We start from the raw sequence: 20,730 nt of genomic DNA on the forward strand, positions 1-20,730 counted from the left end.
TCTAACGGTAATATTTCAAAAACGGGAGCTGATTAATTTTTTTTTTTGACTTCGGATTCGAGTTCATCACACCGAAAACCTTCAGAAAAGCATATTTTTGTTTCGGCAACAAAAAAAAGTTTAATTTTGTTAACCAGTGTTATTATTCTGAACGCCTCAAATTCGTTTTACCATAAAAAATAGGAAATTTATTTTAATACATATATCGTTCTAGAACCAATAGAAACCAACAAATTTTATAAAAACTAAAAAATGGCACCTAAAACGTGAATAAAGATGTGTGAAAAATCTGTTCTAATGAGCAAAAAAAAATTTGGTGATACAAACTGTTGGCTTATATTAAAAATGCACCGAAATAATTAGACCAACTTTATACGAACAACTCCTGCCCCGCTTATCGCTTATGATTCACATTCACCTTGAACCATATTTTTAATCTTGTAAACAATCTCATATACAGTAGCGAGCAAAAAAAATGCAAACGATAAAGGTTAAAAGAGTTTTACATGATAACTAAGTTATTTTACATCGTTATACTACCAAATATGGCACACAATATTGAAAATGTTTGAAATTAATAGCAGAAAGCGGTTTGATTTCGCGAAGTAGGATCTTGTAGATCGGATGATGAGAAAGCGAAAGCATTCAAAATGCACAGTTATGATGGAGCAAATTTGATCAGAATGTGAACAAATACCATAAAATTTATGATAGTCTTTAATAGACTCAATACCAAAAAAATCCGTGCTTTTGTTTTAAATAAAGGGTTCCCAACAAAATACACTACTGGAAAAAATTAAGGGATCAAAAAAAAAATTCCAAATTTTTGGGCGAATTTCAACAGGCCGTAACTTCGACAGAAATGGTCGTACAAGAAATCGATAAAGGAAGAAATTGTAGCTCCAAGTGTCTAGTTTTTGGATTAGAACTTTAAAAATTTTTAACCTCCGCGGTTTTTGAGTAATCGTAGAAAAACCAGCAACAAAAAAATTTTCAAAATTTTTTTAGTTTTTTTTTTGGTCTACGGGCGTGGAAAACCTTAAATTTAAAACAAAACAAAATTCCAAAAAAAAAAAAAAATTTAAAAAAATAAAATTTTTTTTCTTTTAAACTTTTCAAGAGAAAAAAATTCAAAAAATTTTTATTTTTTTAAATTTTTTTTTTTTTTGGAATTTTGTTTTGTTTTAAATTTAAGCTTTTTCTGGAGCAAAAATGTGGAAAAAGCTAGGAAAAACAATTTTTTTTCTCATTACAAAATGAGAAAAGAAAATTGAGCTTTTCAGAGCAAAAAACGTGATCCTTTAATTTTTTCAAAAATTCGATCGAGTGAAACAAAAAAACGGCTGGCTGGATTAATTTGATTTTTTGTAGGGTTTTTGTGGACATATTGAACTGTAAAATGCACACTTAACTTTAGCAGTTTCCTCAATATTTTCGATCTAGCGCTCGATTTTCCAAAAAACCACCAAAAGCCCTTTTTTGTTGCATTTTCAAATTCATGTGAAAATAAGAAAAAAATTTTTTTTTGGAAAAGCAATAGCTAGCCGTTAAGGAGAATTCATTCAAGTTCTTGAAACCCACCTTTAACTTTCTGTGCGATCATTGGTTGCTGAGATATCGATAATCAATCACAAAGGATTTTTTTCCATTTGAAGACCGATATCTCCGCGAGAAGTGGACGTATCGAGGTGTTCAAAAAACCAAATTAAAGCTAAATGAACAAAGTATCCGATCCTTATAGTGGTTAAGCTAAAAAAAATTTTCCATGCCCGTAGACCAAAAAAAAAAAACTAAAACAATTTTGAAAATTTTTTTGTTGCTGGTTTTTCTACGATTACTCAAAAACCGCGGAGGTTAAAAATTTTTAAAGTTCTAATCCAAAAACTAGACACTTGGAGCTACAATTTCTTCCTTTATCGATTTCTTGTACGACCATTTCTTTCGAAGTTACGGCCTGTTGAAATTCGCCCAAAAATTTGGAAATTTTTTTGATCCCTTAATTTTTTCCAGTAGTGTATTAATAAAATATGAACCTAAAAAACCAAAAACATAAACAAAAAATATGAATAAATCATTATACTTTATTGTTTTTTACACATTTGCATTTTTTTTGCTCGGCTAAAAACGCATATTTAGGCAGACTTTTGACCAAATAATTGTCTTGAAGTAAGATATTCCACAAATCGACTCTGTTTCGTGAAAATAAAACATTTTCAATATTGTGTGCCAAATTTGGTAGTATAACGATGTAAAATAACTTAGTTATCATGTAAAACTCTTTTAACCTTTTTCGTTTGCATTTTTTTTGCTCGCTACTGTATGTAACTAAAATCATAACCTTCAAACTTGAACGAATCAACCTGAACAATAACCATCATTCTTCATAAAATGGAAGCACCAATCCCCAAGTCATCTATACTTTTCAAGAATGCATTACAAATCTCTAGGCTTTCAGCCTTGACTTTTCAATACTTTGGTACATCCACCTCAAGACGCATTATACAAAAGACGAAGTAGAGAGGAAGAAAACCTTAACATATTCGACTGTTGAGTGTCAAATTTGAAGAATTATCGTCTCCACCCTAAAATATGAAATCACCGAAATGAAATAAAATTTATTGTCATTTTTTAATGCCTTTTTCAGTTCATATTTCTGGGCTTGAGAGGAAGAGGATGAGCAAAATGAATATACCTATACTATACGCTATATAGCCATTCGAATTTCTTGTTCTCATCTTTTATATGTGAGTGAGTGTTGTGAATTGAGTCCTTGCTTTTGGGCCAAAAAAAAAGAAGAAACAAGAAACCTCCCTTTCCCATTTTGAAAAGAAGATTCTTTTTTGTTTTTGCATTGCGTTGGATAATTTATTGTTTCACAATCGACTGGAGTCCCTAGTTTTTTTTTGGACTTGTTGTTGTTGGATTGAAGAAGTGCCAAACGGATGTGTGTGGTGGATGGTACTGGTGCTATTGCCCTTCACCTCCTCAAGCAATTTTGATTTGTGTCCTTTCAAAAGCGTGCGTCAGTATATTATTTGATTTAATAACAGACGACACAGCTCGTCGGTCGCGGAGAATAGAAAATGATAGACGCTTCCTCTAGAGTGGGCTGGCTTTTGATGTATCCAAAGATACATCATCTCGCGATCTGGGTTTTCCAATCTTGCAAGTTGCGACGCAGCGCAGCGCAGCTTGGCGGCACACCAGAGTTAACCGTAGGCAATGATCGGCACATAGACAGCAAAGTATACGAGGTCCACCCCGCATTCGAAGAGAGATCTGTGCCGGCGAGCAAAGAAGACATTGACATGTAGCGGACATCTGCTACGGATCCCGGCTTGGCCAGGGCAAGCCAACACATCCGAACAACTGTTCCTTGAGGCCTGATTCAACTGTGAGCAGTTGGTCGGATACAAAACTCGACATCGCGTCGTGTGTGAAGCCTCATCTGAAGCCAGCAGTGGCACACATAATGAATAAGCGAGCACAGAGGGAATTCGGGACGGAGGAGCTGGGAAATCATCATCAGGAGACTATGTAGGAATATGACATTTGGGATTTGCATGTTGGCCAATTCGAGTAAATGGCTTAGAGCGCACTGTCTTGGTTTACAGTGTAGCAGCAACAGCAGCAGCAGACGCGAGTGCATGAGGTGGAAATTAATGGGCGCACTTAGTATCTGTCGGAGGGGCTCATTGTTTGGTCAATTTCCGTTGCTTTTTCGCGCGGCACAAAATAGATAGACTTGGCATCGCCGAGTGAATAAACTCAAAGACGAAGACCACGACGACATATGTATGACGATGTCGTTCTTCTCGTCCTCGTTGTCGTCTCGTCTTGGCGGCATGGTTCAGCTGTGGCAAATGGTTTTGAGAGGCTTAAATTGCACCACACGATGCCGACTTATGCACTCTCTCTTTCTCTCTCCTTTAACTCTGTCTCTATATGGACATCCTGATTGAGATGAATTTTGTCAATTTGTTTCGGAGTTGTCTAGCATATAAATGAAAGAGGCTGATTTCTAGGAAGCTCCAAATTGGTGTAGATTTATAAAAGTCGCTGACAAAAGATCCGGGATTGGGATTGGGATATGAAGTTTTAGTTTCCAAGAAAATAAAAAATAATAATAAAACATAATTTTGATGTGAGAGGTCTTTGTGATTGTTATTTATAACCACAAAGAACCTCAATGGAAATGACTTGGAATATTTTCATAAATGATTTAACCTGAATACGAGTTTATAGTTCAATTATTTTTAGTTATGGGTTTATCGCTTATGGCAGTAGATATTAACCAACTTAATATCGAAATTTTCTTTCTCTATTCGTCTAAAAATCTCAGTGTTAAAGTTTGCAAACTTTGTGACTTAAGCGTAAGTAGTTTTAAAACTCACGAAAAATATTTGAAACAATTTCCAAGCATTTGCAACCAACCCAACTGTCTTGCGAAAATGTGTAGAATTGCAAATATCTACTGTTTTTTAAATTCAATAAGATAGTGTCATGCTCGCTGATTATATGTATTAAAATGCTCTTTGCACGCAAAATGAGATAGCAGATAAAACATATCGCACCAATATTACAATGCTATTGCAAGTCAAAATATGAATTCTAGCTGATTGCTGAATCAGCGAGCCAACAAAATTACCGAATACCATTTTGTGGCTGTTGCGCAAATATTTGAATAGTCGCGCAAAACATTTGCGAGCGTTTCCACAATTTGCGAACATAAGTTTGCGCATTGCTATTTTTTTGAAAATAGTGTTCAAATTCCATTTTCTGCCGATGCACATTAAATAGGTATCTGATCTTCGTCGAAGTTTGTAGTTTTGGAAAAGGTTGATTGCTCATAAACGACTCAAAAGATTTGATGAAAAAGTTCAAATGTTTGTTTCAAGCAAGGTCAAAATTTTGATGGAAAAAGTTTTTTGTCGAAAACTAATAAAATCATTGTTAACAGGGTCAGCCATAGAACTGTTTTTTTTTAATTTCTCAATTTCTCCCAAGCCACTGATTCAATTTTAACGAAAAAGCATTCATATAGGCACATATGTAGGTACTGTACATTAGTGATGGGAACTATCGAATAAAAACTATCAAACTATCTATAGTTGTAAAATATTCATTCATTCGATAGTTTTAAATCATTCATTCATTTAGTTACTATTTTCATTCGAATAGTTTTTTCATTCGATAGTTTAGTTACTATTTTCATTCGAATAGTTTTTTCATTCGATAGTTTAGTTACTATTTTCATTCGAATAGTTTTTTCATTCGATAGTTTAGTTACTATTTTCATTCGAATAGTTTTTTCATTCGATAGTTTAGTTACTATTTTCATTCCAATAGATTTTTCATTCGATAGTTTAGTTACTATTTTCATTCGAATAGTTTTTTTTAATTCGATAGTTTAGTTACTATTTTCATTCGAATAGTTTTTTCATTCGATAGTTTAGTTACTATTTTCATTCGAATTGTTTTTTCATTCGATAGTTTAGTTACTATTTTCATTCCAATAGATTTTTCATTCGATAGTTTAGTTACTATTTTCATTCGAATAGTTTTTTCATTCGATAGTTTAGTTACTATTTTCATTCGAATAGTTTTTTTTAATTCGATAGTTTAGTTACTATTTTCATTCGAATAGTTTTTTCATTCGATAGTTTAGTTACTATTTTCATTCGAATTGTTCTTTCATTCGATAGTTTAGTTACTATTTTCATTCCAATAGATTTTTCATTCGATAGTTTAGTTACTATTTTCATTCGAATAGTTTTTTCATTCGATAGTTTAGTTACTATTTTCATTCGAATAGTTTTTTTTAATTCGATAGTTTAGTTACTATTTTCATTCGAATAGTTTTTTCATTCGATAGTTTAGTTACTATTTTCATTCGAATTGTTCTTTCATTCGATAGTTTAGTTACTATTTTCATTCCAATAGATTTTTCATTCGATAGTTTAGTTACTACTTTCATTCGAATTGTTTTTTCATTAGATAGTTTAGTTACTATTTTCATTTGAATAGTTTTTTCATTCGATAGTTTAGTTACTATTTTCATTCGAATAGTTTTTTTAATTCGATAGTTTAGTTACTATTTTCATTCGAATAGATTTTTTATACGATAGTTTTGTCATTAAATTAGTTTTTTTTTATTTAATAGTATTTTCTTTTGAACATTTTTCTTATTCGATAGTTTTTTCATTCGAATAGTTTTTCTATACGATAGTTTTCTCATTCGAATAGATTTTTTTTGTACGATAGTTTTTTCATTCAAATAGTTTTCTTAAAACCCTCTGTAGGCACACCTCTTTTTTGTGACGAGATAGGCACACGGGTGCGAATTTGGTTTGTACTTTTTCACGTCGCTAGAACTTTTTTCAGTCTCAATATTTTGTAGAGAATCATACATGAAATTGATGTAGAATTTTCCGAGGAATTTCAAAATTGTATTTATAATTCCAAAAAAATATATATTCACCGTTATAAAGAGACTTTTTTGTGACCACTTATTTTAAAAATCCTTATTTTTTTATTTTTGTCTTGCCAAATTCGCACCCGTGTGCCGACAGAGGGTTAAACGTTAGTTTTTTCATTCATATAGTTTTCTTAAACGATAGTTTTTTCATTTGAATAGTTTTTTATGTACGATAATTTTTATTCGATAGTTTTTATTCGAATGAATAAATGAATGAATGAACTATTCGATAGTTCAAATCATTCAATTACTAACTATCGATAGTTCCCATCACTAGTGTACATAGATTTAGTATAAATCAAAAATAAAATTAAAAAAAAAAAAAAAATAATAATTAATTAATTAAATAATTGGTCTAAAAAAAATTAATAGTCAACTTTTGGCAAATGGGGCATTAAATTTTGTTTTCAAAAAATTATAGGTATTAATAAAAAATGAGATTTTTTTAGAAAATAGAAAGATGGAGAAGAACGATTTGTAGGTTTTTTTTCACAAACATTTACTAAATCTGTATCTATACCTAAACAATTTTTTAAAATTTAATTAAATTATTATCTATTCTTTTTTCAATAGACCAAAAAATTCTAGGGGGGCAACTGGCTCCCCCCTGCCACCCCCTGTGTACGCCCTTGTATGTATATGGTCGCTCAAGAGGGCACACGAAGGGCATGATGAAAATCACTTCTTTGAACATTTCCATCGCTGCAATGTTTGTTTTGATTAAAACCCAAAATACGTATTTAATTAAGTGCTTAAATTATTATTTGCAAAATAAAATTGAGTCTACAAATTTGAACTCCGAAAAACCAGTATTCTGATGAAGCAAAGTTTTCTCCATCTCAAAGGGGTTTACGTTTGAGTTTTTTTTAGTAAATGAACAAAACACTCAATTGTAATCGTAATTTCGAAAATACCTAGGTACCCAAGATATTTAAAAAAACAAAACCCAGAAATTACCTTTATCGCAATTTAATTGTATTTATATCTGAGATCTGACCTCTGACATAAAAATTAAAATAAAATCACGTAACCAAATAAAATAAATTAAAAATTAATTTCAATAATTTCAAAAGAAACAAAATCATTTTAACCATAAATCAACCCCTCAAAATTCTCTTCAAACACTCTTGAATCTTTAAATCTCTTTACTCTTCTTTATCTTTAATATAAAAATTTTAATCGAAGAGCCAACTGTCATCTGTCAAATTCAGTTCTTGAGTATTTTGTCGCTACCTACTGCCGCTTGCTAAAAGTGAATTGATAAAAAAGTTAATATTATTGTGTTTTTTTTTTATTTGTTTACCCCAAAGTTGTGATTAAGTGGGAAATAAAGTGAACCTGAATACAAATATCCAAAAATTCAACCAAAAAATTCTCTACAAATTGAAAATGAACCAACAACTGTGATACGAAGAGAAATTTTGTTGTGCAGTTTGCAAACTTATTGAGTGAGTTTTTTTTGTTTATATGAAATTAATAGAGAATAAAAACTAACATGAATTCGTTTGTTCAATAAAAGTGAGATGAATCATCATTTTAGCAACAATATTTTTAACAAAATAAAAAATTAGTCTGAAATCTGAATCACAAAAATGCCGACGGCAGCAGCGACGACAAAACATGGAATCAAGTGACAGCTGCAAACAGCTGAGAAATACCCGCCAAAAATAAATTCTCTGCAATTTGTTCTCTTTTCAATTTTGTGTATTTTTCGCTGAGTTTCTCTTGCAATTTGTTTAAATAGAAGAAACTCATTTTTACAATCTACTCCACTCGAACGAATACACTCGAACTCAATGAAAAAAAACGACTAACTTGTGTTTGCTCTCACTCACTCAATTCTGATGAGTTTTTTTCTTATAAATCAATCAATCAAATTGGGTTTTTTTGGTGTCGTCGCGTCACACATCACGAATGCACACAAATCTGTCCCGTTTTTCTGCTGTTTCTCTATCCTTTTTCATTTTCAACTCATTCGCCTGCGCTAGCATTTTCTTTCACACAAACACAAAAGTAGTTGCCGCCGCCATATAAAATCGCATTATTCGTTAACACCTCTCGGTCTGTCTCGCTTGAATGTGCGTGATATGGCATAGCTCTATCAGTTTGTTGCATCTCTCTACTCTACAACTTGCTGCTTGTCACTCAACTTTGCTTTTAATTAAATTGGTCGATTTGTTGTTGTTGTTGAGTGTTGTTAGAGTTGAAGGAATAATGCCGGTGTGTGTGTATTTGGAATAAATCATATTGGGTGTGATGTTGTCTCGTTCTTGGGGAGCTTCTTTGATTTTATTATTTTTGCAAAAAGTAAAATCTCTGCAAAATATGTAGAGAAAAGAGTGAGAAAGATAGAGAAGTTAAGAAAAATAATAATCAAATATGATAAAAGAGCAGCATGGAGGATGAGTTTTTTTTTTCTGTTATTTTATTTTGTGTCCATTTTTTCTCTGATGTTTCTTGTCAATTTTAATCTGGTTCTGCTGATTGCTCTCGTTTTGTAATTTTTATTTTATATTTTCTTGTTGTAAGCCAAAGTGAAAGGAATAAGACAAGAAAAGTATGAGATTAAAAGTTAAGTTTTGTTTGTATTCATTATTGTTGGTTGATGGCAGATAGTGTTGCCGTTGTAACAATTTAAAAAAAAAAACAACATGATTTTAAAACAAAAAAGTAAGAGTAAAATTAAATCATGCAAATTTAAATTCTGAATCAAGAAAAAAAAAAGGAATGGGGTATTACAACCGTTTCAGGGACCCTAGATGATTTGGAATGTAAAAGAGCTTAAACGAAAGGTTAGAGCCATAAATCCATCTCGATTTACAAAAAAAATTACCTTAAAGCGATGCTAGTAAACAAATGAGAAGATATCCCATAGGGTACAATCAATAGGATACAAGCTTTCCCCCTTCCCTTTCATAAAAGAATATAACGTGGACTAAAATCCATCCTCCGTATACTGAGAAAATATTTTATGAGTAAAACAGATAGTTATAATACCCCAGGTGGAAATTCAGATTTTCTGGAAAATCCAAATCAGCTCTATGGATTTTGGGGAGAGCCATTTATTCCAATTCCAACACTTGATAAATCCTTTTTCAAGAAAACCCATTATAGCTTGATTATCACCTCTGGACAAGAGTCTGCACAAAGCGCCAGAGCTTGCTTGAAAGTAGAGTCAGAGAAAATAGAAAGTCTTGATGAAGACAATAACGAACTTCGCCAAAGACTTGACGAAACATTGAAACTCTATCAAGAGTTGAAATAAGAAATCAATTTACTACGAAAGAAATCTATCTTCTTCGCAAAAAAAAAAAGAAGGATTCCAAAAACTCTCACATAAAGAATCAAATATAATTCCCCAGCAAGTGGATATTTACGAATATAAAACCGACAAAGAAGGACTAGAACGTGAAACGGAAAGATCCTCAAAAAGACGTTCCAAAAAGAGGGTGCATACTCTTCCAAAGCGGTAGAAGTAAATGTACCAAGAGATACAAATAACAAAAAAAAAACTGTTAAAATAAGGCCACCGCCACACAGTGGGACGAATGTATGGAAAAATCGGCATTTCTAATATCTTGTGTTTAAGTGATTGAAACTACGCAAAGTTGCATTAAGACGTCTATTTACACCCAAATCTATTAATTAAACATGAAAACTAGATAAATGGAAACGTTTTACCAAGGAAATTCATTTTTATTTAATTAAAAGAGTTGAGCAGCGAAATTCGTTTTAAGGATTTTCTTTTTATTATTATTTATTCTCTTCTTTTAGTTAATTTTAATTTATGTAAAATAGAACTTATAATAGCATAGATATAAAAACATAATAATTTGAATATTCAAACAAAAAAGAAAATAACAAAATAAAGAAACAAAACTTTTTATTCAGTGTCGATTTCAGAAGTATAACTAAAGTCGTCCAGGTTAAATTCTAGGTTAAAACTAAGATCTGTATAATTTTTTGAAGAATATATTGGTATATATCTCGATCATAATTTGATATATGTGAACTTTTTGACCAGAAATTTGACAACTGCTTAGCAATTTTTCATTTTTATAGACTTTGATGACATCATTTTTTAATAAACCGGTAAAATGTTATAAATAATATTGGTTTAAGGAGCATTTTTTTTTTTTAAACTGATGTTATCACTTACGTAATCCTGTATAGCTTTAGTTATATTTAGATTAGAATTCAGCCATTATTCGTTAGCGCTCATGAACATATTGAGTCTTCTAGAAGACTGCTCCATCTTCTACTTTACCTTGAGGCAATAAAATTTATTAACTTCCTGTATTTGAGCTTCTACCTCTCCTATCGACTCCTCTAAGCCAAGAAGTTGTAGAATTTTCAAACTCAAGTTATAAAATTTTCTGTTCTCGGACTATCCAGTCAAGTTTTTAAGTTTTGGCCATTTTTGATATAGGGGGTTGAACCTAAAAAACGCGACTATAAGTACTTGGGGGAAATTGGGGCAAGATTTTTTTCTTGATTCATTTAAAGGGCACTTTCCTGAGTATAAAACCATAAAAACCCCAGAAAGCCTTGTAGGTGTAAAAAAGAAAATCTTACTCAAAGTCAAAAAATTTGTATTTCTACCAACACTTGGAAAATCACGAATAAAAACAAAACCCAACAAAACAAAAATTTGTTTGTAGTTAAATATTAATTTATATACCTTGATGAGTGCTATTATCCATTATTAAATTAATTTTTTACCGCACAAAAAATTTTGGGAGTAAGGCAAATTACAACCTGATTTTTTAGCACCAAAAAAAAATTAAACTAGACAATAGCTGCGTTCCTTTGGAAATATTTATCTACTTTTTAGTACTTAAATTTACTTTGAACTACTTTGCTATACTGAAAAAGTAGTTCAAAGCAGCTTTAAGTACTAAAAAGTAGATAAATATTTCCAAAGGAACGCAGCTAATGTTTAGCGCTCTATAACTTTTGCACTAATTGGACAATGCAAATAATTTTGATGCAGTTAGAACCTAAATATATTTGGGATGACATACCAATCACTCAAAAGTACCGCAATAATATTCGATTTTTTTATTTATTGCTATGGGTCGTCCCACTGCGCCACTGATTTATGTTGTCCGGGTTGCGGACTTTTTTAAAGGCGTTACCATCAACTACTTTTAAAGTTATCTCGCTTGATAAACACAAGTGGAAAGTTTTGGGAAATATACACTTCTCCAGAGTAATGTGATTAAAATAAAAGGGCTTGAGAATATGCCAAACCAAGCCTTACTGCCACCGAAAAATGGTGTACTATAATATATCATATTTTGCATAACAAGGAATTGGAATGAAATTAATGCAATGCTGTTACATTTATGTAACCTGAAAATCCCCAAAGATTAAAAAAAAAAATTTGTCTGGTCAAATTACTTGCTTAAGAATGTCCTATCTCTTCAAGATCGTTTAATCAAGATATGATTACTTTCGACAAAACGAAAACAAGAGGGAATTTGGTATTATTGTATCGTTAGGTAGTAATAACGAGACCGACTTGTTTCTTTTCGGAACATAGACACAAGTGTTGCATTCTTCTAAAACCCGAAAGTTGAACACTTAGTCATTCTAGCTTCAAAAGCGTTTGAATTCCTTGTTTAATTTGAAATTCATTACAACAATTTATTATATCCTATAAAAGAAAACACAATGGCAACACTACCATTCCAATAAGTGTAAAAAATCAATCTTGTTAACTTTTATCAATTTAGTTTAACTCGTTCTTATCACAACATGTACGAGTAGTACTTTATTCTCACATCGAACAAATTCCCCTCCCTGACACACAAAAGAAAATCATCAAGAGAGGGAGTGTATCATAATCATCAAGTAAATTAATATTAACTGCCATTCTACCATCAAAAAATCACAAAAACTATAGCACTTGCTCCGTAAAAATACTAACAAAACAACAATAAAACAATGTACACAATCCCACCTTATTATTATAGTAGAGGGGCGGTACCTTTGCTCTATGAGTATCACACAGCAGCCAAACAACTTGTCCATCTCAACAACAAAAAAAAAACAACTCAAAATGATTGATTTCTCAGTACACACACCCGCAATTTGCTTGCACCAACAGCACAATACAGAAAGCAAAGCAAGTACATGTCCACACACAATCACACTCGTATAGAAAATACCAATTATTCTCTTTTCTTCTTTCCTTCCAACCGAATACCAAAACCATATTGTTGTTGGTTTGTGTTTGATGTTTGGTCATTCCCACTTTCTGATGATGGTTTGCCTTCTATTGCAAATTGTATGTGTTAGTGTGCTCTTGGTGTTGTCGTCGTCGATTCAACAAACACAAGAAGACGAAAGGTGAAATAATGTTGAGTGACAGCTGAGAAAATCCACGATGGCTGCAATTCACGTTCATAGTTTTGTTGTTGTGTTATCACAGACAAACAGAGCAACAGCAGCAGTAGCGCAGCACTCAACTCAAACTGAAAACTGAATAAGAAGACAAACAACAACACAAAAAAAAGGGTAGGAGAAAGAAATACCTTGTTTTTGCAGAAAGAGAAGGCGCATGGTTGGGGAATATACAAGATTTGAATCTGATTTTTTTTTGTATTTTTGCTGAATATTTTTGCATGAGTGGAGCAGAAAGATGAGTGTTGCCGTGATGTTTATGAAAAGTTTACTTAAAAAAAAGTTTTTAATGTTTTAATGACGTTAAAAAAATGATTGGTAAATGGATTTTGTTACTAGAAATAGAGCCCGTTTCTTAGATTTTAAGTAAATAGCATACAAAATTTTTTACTACGGGAGAGAACAAGATAAAGACGGAATCGGTACACTCAGAAAGAGGCCACCTAAAATGAGGCGGATTTTTGCATGGTTTTTTGCCGTCTTAATAAGCGGAAATCCACTTAATTTAAGATGAAAATCTTCTTAATATTATACAAATAAGAGTTTCATCTTAAATCAAGTGGATTTCCGCTAATTTAAGACGGAAGATGAAGAACAAGATAAAGACGGAATCGGTACAATCAAAAACAGACCACCTAAAATTAAGCGGATTTTTGCATGGTTTTTTTTACGTCTTAATAAGCGGAAATCCACTTAATTTAAGATGAAAATCTTCCTAATATCATACAAATAAGAGTTTCATCTTAAATCAAGTGGATTTTCGCTAATTTAAGACGGAAGATGAAGAACAAGATAAAGACGGAATCGGTACACTCAAAAATAGACCACCTAAAATTAAGCGGATTTTTGCATGGTTTTTTTTCTAGCAGAAATCCACTTAATTTGAGATGAAAATCTTTTTAATATCATACATATAAGAATTTCATCTTAAATCAAGTGGATTTCCGCTTATTTAAGACGGAAGTTATCTAGGCAAAAAAAATCCAGAAATCCGCTTAATTTTAGTCGGTCTTTTTCTCTGTATACAGTGAACTATCATTTTTGCTTTTGGAGATTTAAATGGACATCGTCGAGAATTGCAACAAGGACTGTCACTGGGGAATAATTTGGTACAATCAGGTAAAAGAAAAAAGCAGAGTATTTATTTCTAAGGTATACATGTTTACTGAAAGTGAAGTGAATGCCGTGATCTTTTAAAGAGCCAAAGCAAAAAAAAAAAAAAACCTAATTGAAAGATTTTTCATTATTTTCTTCAAAAAGTGGCGCCCCACGGTCAAATGTGTTTGAAAATAGAAAATTTTTCTCATCATTTTATGAGTTAAACAAATGAAATAGAAAAAATAATGCCCTTTTGTAGAGTACCACAAATTCTACAATTTTCAATTCAACCATATTTCAATATTTCAATAGAACTTACTGTATTTGAGTTAGCTTATGTACGAAAAACTGATATTTTTGACATTAAACCTTGAAAAAAGTATGTATATTCATAGTTGGATATATTTTGGCTAGCGATTACGAGTGCACTGCACAAATTTAGTACGTTTCTCTGCAAGGTACATGCTTATTGAAAGCGAAGTGACTAAAAGAAAGATTATTTCATGATTTTCACTAAAAAGTGGCGCCCAACGGTCAAAGGTGCTATGGAGTTAAGGATTTTTCTGAACATTTTATGCGTAAAACAAATGAAATGCATATATGGAGGAAAATCTGAAGAACAGAAATTTTTGACTTTGGACCTTTGCAAAACTAAATATTTTTTTTTCTACAATTTTCAGTTCAATCATGTTTTAGTAGCACTTACGTACTGTTTTGGAGTTATATTAGAAAAACTGATGTTTTCGACATTAAACCTGGAAAATTTTTTTTTTTCAATGCCCGATTTATACTCTTTGAAATCCACTTTTGATGATGGATCAAAGGTGTCTATCGAATTTGGTCTAAGGAGAGCACATAGTTTATCAATTTGCTGCTATATTTGTTCTGACTCATTGTTTTTTGCTTTCGAAATACCAATCTGTTCATGTCAATTGCCAAAATTTGAGTACGTTCCTATATTAGATAAGTCAATAGTGTTTGATTAAGTAAATTTTATAAGCAAAAAAGTAACTGAAGAAAGTCTTTCATTAAATTATTTGCCCCTCAGAGGTTACTTTTTATAAAACTGACATTCTTTATGAATAAAAACAAATTGACTATAAACTTATCATAAATATTTAGATTTACCAGCTTAACTCGAAATTATTCCTTCCTAGGCAGATACCTATATAATATTCGATTCAAAGGACCTTATCCATTCAAACCTTTCTCGCCCCACCACTTTAACTAAATTTATCCTTCGTTCATAAATAATTTTCCAATTTTCTTTCTCAATTTTATGCGTTTGTATTGGTGTGTATATAGACTTTTTCGAGCCATTTATTCCTTTTAATTATCCACATCAATTTCTATTTTCATCATAATAATATATTTAAGGTAGAAGAGAATAAAAAAAAAGTAATTTTCCAGTTCTAATTCTAATACCTTCCTCGAATATTCTCTGTCGCCATCGCATAGCACTCTTCTCATTTCTGCCGTTCGCTCGCGCGTCGACTCTTGTTCAAGGCTCACAAATCTTTGTCACTTGACTTCCTGCACTTTTATTCCATCAGAGCTTTGCTTAGATATTTCATTTCCATCACGCTGCCACCTCCATCAAACTTCCTCCTTCTCTTATATCTACCTCCGACCGAAACCCATGGACGCAATGTGGAGCTCCAATTACGACGCCAGACTAAAGAAAACGACGACGTCCGATGAGAATGACGAAGCGGGCGCGACCCTCTCTGACCGGTTCAAATGTATAAATATATTTATAGCAAATGAGAATCCCAGTCCAGGCAGGATCCGATTTTCAAACTCCTTCCACTTCCACTGACTCATTTTCTCGTCCTCGAAGCAGCCAGCAGAGAGAAGCTATGAAAATTAACGGCCATTATTTTCTTGAATTATTACACCCTACAGCACAGATACACAGAGAATATCACTCATCCTATGTACCGTTTGGTTGTTGGTCTACATCTCCTCCGTCGCGTCGGTTCTCGCTCGCCCACGACCCCTGTTGGTAGAAAATTAAACAAAAACCAAGTGGTTGTTTGGCGGGTGTTTTCGCAGAGGCATGGGCATAGGAATGGATAGATTGGCGAGGACACGAGTGTTTTTCATTTGCAAATCTCTTGCCAAATAGACACACAAATACACTCACTCGCACACAAGTCACACAGCTCACAGTGTCTTGTCAGACCCAAAGAAAAGAAGCTACTCTCAATCTCAGGTTTTTTTTTTTTTGCTTATGGGCTTCTGTAGGCAGTTTATCAGTTTTTCTTGTATATTTACCCGTGGCCCGTCCACGGCAATGGCAACCCATCTCGCAAGTCACCTTCTTCTTCTTTTTCATCTTCTCAGCCTGATGGTGAAAACGACAAGGATCTTTTCTAGCAAAGCTATCCTCTTGTCCCGTTCGCGCGCAATCACTCAGTTGAATGTTTTTGATAGAAAGGCAAATGCGCGGGTAAAGGACCTCTTTTTTTATTTTATTTTCTTCTTTGTCTCTATGACTTTTCTTGGGCTAACTATGGAAATATATATGCGTTAAACTCTGAGGGGTTATGGAAAAGAGTGGGAAGGGTAAGGAAGGGTAGGTACTTGTTTTTTATTCTTTGGCGCAAATTTATTGTAAATTGGGGCAACTCACAGCGAGTATACAAGTGGATGAAATGAATATGAAGTTTTGCTTGCTGAACTGCTGCTACTGTTTAAGCGGTTTTGCGGCATGGTGGGAGTTTGTCAGTATTTCTTGGAGATGATTTAGTAAGGCGCAAGATATACCTACAAAAAGTTGTCCTCTATACAGTAAATCGGAGAAGAAGTAATAAAAAACCTTGATTTTTTAGTAAAAATGGTTTGCTCTCGTGCAACATGTTGCACCTTTAGCAATATGTTGAATCAACAAATCTAGCATCTGATGAAAAAAATGAATCGTCTTTGTCTTTGTAGATAACTAGGTTCCTGACTCAAATTTACACAGGAAAATAATATCTCTATCATGACAAAAAAGCAAATAAACAGAGAGTCCTTAAAAGGCCCTGCAACATGTTGCAAAAACAAATACGAGAATGTACAGAGTAGAGTTCTTGATTTTTCTTTCGTAGCTTATGTTTCTGGTTCAAATTTATTTCAAAAACACATCATTTTTATTTTTATTAAAAACAAATAAAGGAAAAATCTAGAACTATTCTGCAATATGTTGCAATGCATAAAAAAACTAACTTTAAACTGCAACATGTTGCAACAGAAAAACCGACTAAGTCAAGAAACGAGTTTCGTTTTGAAGTAATATCTTTGACTTCATATTGCCCTTTTAACCCAAAGAATAACCCTGTATCTTCATATTTGCGAGCTAATAAAACGATTATCAACATGTTGCATACAAAACTAGTAATGGAAGATAAGCTTAGCTTCTTTGTTTAAATTCTATTAGTCAAACGAAATTACATATGAATCAAATTTTAGAATCTTAAATTTGTTAAAAAAAAAGTCTGCAACATGTTGCAATAGACACAACAAAAAAGGTGGGTTTTATAAAATTTACGCATGGGAATTTGACAAAAAAGGAAACTACAAGACCCTATAAAACACAGGGATCAAAACTTACTGCCTAGGAATTGATATAGGCTCACGCAACATGTTGCTGACAATTGAAAGAACATAATACAAAAAAAAGAATGGATTTCAATAAAACTCTGTTAATGTAAATAAAATTTATGTGTAAAAAAGCACTTACCAAAAGTTTATAAACATTCTCAAGGTCTCGCAACATGTTGCACCTGGAAATAAAAAAACGTGAAAAGGTTAAAGTGGATTTTCAAACAAAAATTGACCACTTTTTCAATATAAATTTCATCTGAAAGACAAAATTTTTCATTTCAAGGCTTTGAAGGATTCAATAAAAAAAAAGACATCTATAGACAACAATTTTTAAAATTTGAGGCCTTTTTTAACTATTCTATCCCTAAGCCTCTTTCTGATTAAAATCCACCCCTATTTCATTCATTTTCAATTCTATCGTCTTGACTTGAAGAAAAAATATAATTTTAAGAATGAAAAGTAGAAAATTTATAGAAATGAAAATCCTTCGGCAAACTTTTCTACTCTGTTTTCTGCTTTTCTACTATACTTTTGCTTACTGCCATTTGATGTTCTATTGCTTTTTGTTTGTTTGTAGGTATAAATATCCTTGTGTGTACGTGTGTTTCTATTTTACTTCGCTTTTTCTGTCTGTGTGAATGTTAAGGGCAATTAAAAAATATTTATAAGTCCCCGAACGGCAAATTCACCCTTAAAAATATATATAAAATGTAAAAGATACGTACCTACTTATATCAAGCAGCACAACAACCCTCATTGTATAATTTTCCAAAAATAATAAAATAGAGCAAACACAAAAAGAAAAACTCAAAACTCATTGCTAAGGGAGCCAAAAGCAAAAAAAAAAAAAAAAGGCAATGGATGTCAGTACTTTTGATTGATTGAGTTGCCATTGGGAGATTTTCCAAAACACATCGAGACGATGACGATGACTATACACAACGCCTGTTTAAGAGTTTGTTCTGGAAAAGAATTATTATAGGTAGGCGGTGGTATAATTGTGGGGTGGGTGGTATATAGCAGTTACAGTGGCTTGGCGCAACCCTTCTTAATTACTTTGGCCCTGAATAATGGCGACGGACGGGTTTGAGAGAGTGAGGGTGGCAAAAGGCATAAAGTAGGTATATATATCTCAGAGAAAACTGTTTTTGAAATTTAAATTAGATTTTTTAAAACCCCCTTTCCCTTTGGGTCTGATGGGTTTGGTATTTTTTAGACTTTTTTTTCAAAATGGCGATGTGCCATAATGTGCGCGCTGTCATAAAAATCAATTGACAATAAATTACGTCAGTCATCTATCACAAGAAAAAAAAATTCTTTCCTTCATCATATCATTTCAATACTTCTCTGCTCGTCTGTACTTTCTCTATACCAGCAGAAAATTCCAAACACTTTACGTGTCAGCATTCTCGCGGCAATCTCTCGAAAAAAAAAACACTCTGAAGAAGATTGAAGGACAGAATATGACGGTTCTGCTTGTTTTTTTTTTGTTCAAATTTTAAATTTATGACTGGGATGAGTCATAAATTATGATTACTCTCAGAAAATATACCTACTTTCGAGTAAAAAGAATAAAATAAAATATTGGAAAGAAAAAAAAAAGATATTTTGTTACATTACCAGAGATCAATTCAATTGAATTGGATTGATTGGGAACGATTGTTTTTTTTGTTGGTTTTTTTCGTGTTGTCTCAATGTGGCCTGGCGTTCGAGGGTTGATTGTGTTATTTTTTGTTTTTTTTTTTTTGTTTGAAGAGTAAATGTAATAAAATAAATAAAAATTTTAATCAATTTGATGTTTTATTATCCGAAAAGTGAAAGAGAGAGCTCAATGAACTGTAAAGACTCTGCCACCATGACCATTTCTGTGTTTTTAAAGAAATGAATCTTTAATGGGTTTTAATGTTTTTAAGATAGTTTTTTTTTTCTATTTAGGGTCAAGGCCGTCACACTTTATTTTTGTGAACAAAAATGCAAACAAAAGTAATTGAACATTAAAAAAAAATCTCTTAATAGGTTTTCCAAACAAAAAAAAAAATGCCTTTTAAAAGACTCTGTTTAATTCTTCGCACTTAGCTATTGAATATGAAAAAAACATTAGGAGAAGATTAGCATATTTATATTCTGTATAGGATTTCTATTATTTAATATGTTCGTTTGGCTTCATACCTCTCATCTTAACCATCACAAAGTTCTAATAAATAGACACCTTGTTTTTCGAGAGTTTTTGTAGGTATTTCTTTTATGTTTAAGAAAATCAAAAACACTTTAGAGTAGTACATAGTTATTTCTATTGTTTGAAAAAATTTTGAAATAATATTATAAGGTTATTACCGAAGTTAAGAAAAAAGATTTTGAAAATTAAAATACATACATTTTTGTGTTTAGAAAAAAATAAATTTTTTTGAGCACTTTCAGATTGCCGTTTCATTTTTTGAAAAAACAAGTTGAATAGTTTTTCAGAAAATTAAAAAAAAAACTAATAGCAGCTACAAAAAGTTTGTTTTTATCATTTTTGTACATAACCTCAAAAATATTGAGAAAAATGTGAAAAACTAGTTTTATGGTTTTTATGTTCCGAACATGTCCCGAACACTTCCCGAACACGTCCCGAACATGTCCCGAGTATGTCCCGAAGATGTCCCGAACATATCCCGAAGATGTCCCGAAGATGTCCCGAGCATGTCCCGAGCATGTCCCGAAGATGTCCCGAAGATGTCCCGAAGATGTCCCGAAGATGTCCCGAAGATGTCCCGAGCATGTCCCGAGCATGTCCCGAAGATGTCCCGAAGATGTCCCGAAGATGTCCCGAGCATGTCCCGAAGATGTCCCGAGCATGTCCCGAGCATGTCCCGAAGATGTCCCGAAGATGTCCCGAGCATGTCCCCAAGATGTCCCGAGCATGTCCCAAGCATGTCCCGAAGATGTCCCGAAGATGTCCCGAAGATGTCCCGAAGATGTCCCGAGCATGTCCCGAGCATGTCCCGAAGATGTCCCGAAGATGTCCCGAAGATGTCCCGAGCATGTCCCGAGCATGTCCCGAAGATGTCCCGAAGATGTCCCGAGCATGTCCCGAGTATGTCCCGAAGATGTCCCGAAGATGTCCCGAGCATGTCCCGAGCATGTCCCGAAGATGTCCCGAAGATGTCCCGAAGATG

The 20,730-nt window shown here is 32.7% G+C and overlaps 1 protein-coding gene across 1 annotated transcript in view; it reads left to right on the forward strand.

Annotated features, from left to right (window-relative positions):
- The first annotated feature begins 7,713 nt into the window (after positions 1-7,713).
- The window catches only part of LOC129917994 (zinc finger protein 546), an 88,378-nt gene continuing 75,361 nt past the window's right edge, over positions 7,714-20,730 (forward strand). The window contains exon 1 of the mRNA XM_055998275.1: positions 7,714-7,926. The gene's annotated coding sequence lies outside the window, so the exon portion shown is untranslated. The remainder of the gene's footprint in view (positions 7,927-20,730) is intronic.

This window comes from Episyrphus balteatus, chromosome 4 (genome assembly GCF_945859705.1).
Source record: "Episyrphus balteatus chromosome 4, idEpiBalt1.1, whole genome shotgun sequence".
NCBI lineage: Eukaryota > Metazoa > Arthropoda > Insecta > Diptera > Syrphidae > Episyrphus > Episyrphus balteatus.